Source organism: Leptonotus elevatus, unplaced genomic scaffold (genome assembly GCF_054856555.1).
Source record: "Leptonotus elevatus isolate MCC_2025b unplaced genomic scaffold, RoL_Lele_1.0 HiC_scaffold_173, whole genome shotgun sequence".
Taxonomy (NCBI): Eukaryota; Metazoa; Chordata; class Actinopteri; order Syngnathiformes; family Syngnathidae; genus Leptonotus; species Leptonotus elevatus.
Window position 1 is genome coordinate 15,001 of NW_028233564.1, and position 2,500 is coordinate 17,500.

The window sequence follows — 2,500 nt, forward strand, 5'->3', positions numbered from 1 at the left end:
CATTGGGGCACGCACGCACGCACGCCTACTGGCCTCCCTCTCGAACCTCCGCGCGGCGCGCCAGGTGCTTCGGCCTCGCCATTTGTTTGAAGGGCATGAGAAACATAGTGCTTCCGGAGGCACCGCCGCCGCCTCCGGGCGCCAACCTCCCCCAGACTGGGCTCGCGCCTGTCGGGCGGGGGAGGGAGGGCCGGCGGGGCGCCGGGCTCCGTCGTAGGACGGCCGGGTGATGGCTTCGTAACCCCCCCGCCCCGGTTAAAGGGAGGGGGGGCGTACGTCGCCGGTTCGGGGGGCGTCTCGGCCTCGCTTCCAATCGGGCGCGCCGGGGCTGTGCGAGCGCCGGGCCGTCAAAGGCCGGCGTTCGCGGTGGCCGGGGCGCTGTAAGGCGACCCGCGAGCCGGAGGAGCCGCCCGCCCGAACACCGGCGCGAGGCCGGCCGGCGGGGGCCCTCCGAAGGCGGGTCTTGGATGCCGTTCGTACGTGGGAGAAGGTGCGGCGTGTCGCGGGCGACGGCCTGCTGCCGAGGCTCCGGAGGCTCCGGGGGCGGCGCTCTGAAAATATCCGGAAGATCGGCCGACTTGGAAAAAAATTTGAGAACCGGGGCTGAGGAGGGGGAAAATCTGGCCAGGGAGGCCGACCCGAAGTGCCTCTAAGTCGGATAGGGATTGGGCGAAACTCCCTTGGAAGTGGCACTCTGAAAAAATTTCCAAGTTTGGCTGACTTAGAAAAAATTCGAGAACCAGGATGAGGAGGGGGAAAATGTGGCCAGTCAGGCCGACCTGAAGTGCCTCTTAGGCGGATAAGGGTTGGGCGAAACTCCCTTGGAAGTGGCACTCTGAAAAAATTTCCAAGTTTGGCTGACTTAGAAAAAATTCGAGAACCAGGATGAGGAGGGGGAAAATGTGGCCAGTCAGGCCGACCCGAAGTGCCTCTTAGGCGGATAGGGGTTGGGCGAAACTCCCTTGAAAGTGGCACTCTGAAAAAATTTCCAAGTTTGGCTGACTTAGAAAAAATTCGAGAACCAGGATGAGGAGGGGGAAAATGTGGCCAGTCAGGCCGACCCGAAGTGCCTCTTAGGCGGATAGGGGTTGGGCGAAACTCCCTTGAAAGTGGCACTCTGAAAAAATTTCCAAGTTTGGCTGACTTAGAAAAAATTCGAGAACCAGGATGAGGAGGGGGAAAATGTGGCCAGTCAGGCCGACCCGAAGTGCCTCTTAGGCGGATAGGGGTTGGGCGAAACTCCCTTGAAAGTGGCACTCTGAAAATATTTCCAAGTTTGGCTGACTTAGAAAAAATTCGAGAACCAGGATGAGGAGGGGGAAAATGTGGCCAGTCAGGCCGACCCGAAGTGCCTCTTAGGCGGATAGGGGTTGGGCGAAACTCCCTTGAAAGTGGCACTCTGAAAAAATTTCCAAGTTTGGCTGACTTAGAAAAAATTCGAGAACCAGGATGAGGAGGGGGAAAATGTGGCCAGTCAGGCCGACCTGAAGTGCCTCTTAGGCGGATAGGGGTTGGGCGAAACTCCCTTGAAAGTGGCACTCTGAAAAAATTTCCAAGTTTGGCTGACTTAGAAAAAATTCGAGAACCAGGATGAGGAGGGGGAAAATGTGGCCAGTCAGGCCGACCTGAAGTGCCTCTTAGGCGGATAGGGGTTGGGCGAAACTCCCTTGAAAGTGGCACTCTGAAAAAATTTCCAAGTTGGGCTGACTTAGAAAAAATTCGAGAACCAGGCTGAGGAGGGGACCATCTGGCAAGGGAGTCCGACCTAAAGTGCATCTAAAGCGGATATGGGTTGGTCGAGCCTCCCTTGATTTGCCCTGGAGCTCCCACGTCTTAAAAAGGTCTCTCCTATAATTGTACACCAACCATTTTGAGGTTTGGGTGCAAACCTCTCGAATGGGGGGACTCGGTCCCCTATCTACAGCGCCCCTAATGACGACAGGTGGTACTGCGCCCCTGGTAGCCCGGCCATTGAAAATGAATGGGCCCATTCATTTCAATGGGGAATTTCGACCCCTGGTTGCCCGCCATTCATTTCAATGGGGAATTTCGACCCCTGGTCGCCCGCCATTCATTTCAATGGGGACTTTCGACCCCTGGTTGCCCGCCATTCATTTCAATGGGGGATTTCGACCCCTGGTCGCCCGCCATTCATTTCAATGGGGGATTTCGACCCCTGGTAGCCCGCCATTCATTTCAATGGGGGACTTCGACCCCTGGTAGCCCGCCATTCATTTCAATGGGGGACTTGGACCCCTGGTAGCCCGCCATTCATTTCAATGGGGGATTTCGACCCCTGGTCGCCCGCCATTCATTTCAATGGGGGACTTGGACCCCTGGTAGCCCGCCATTCATTTCAATGGGGGATTTCGACCCCTGGTCGCCCGCCATTCATTTCAATGGGGGATTTCGACCCCTGGTAGCCCGCCATTCATTTCAATGGGGGACTTCGACCCCTGGTTGCCCGCCATTCATTTCAATGGGGGATTTCGACCCCTGG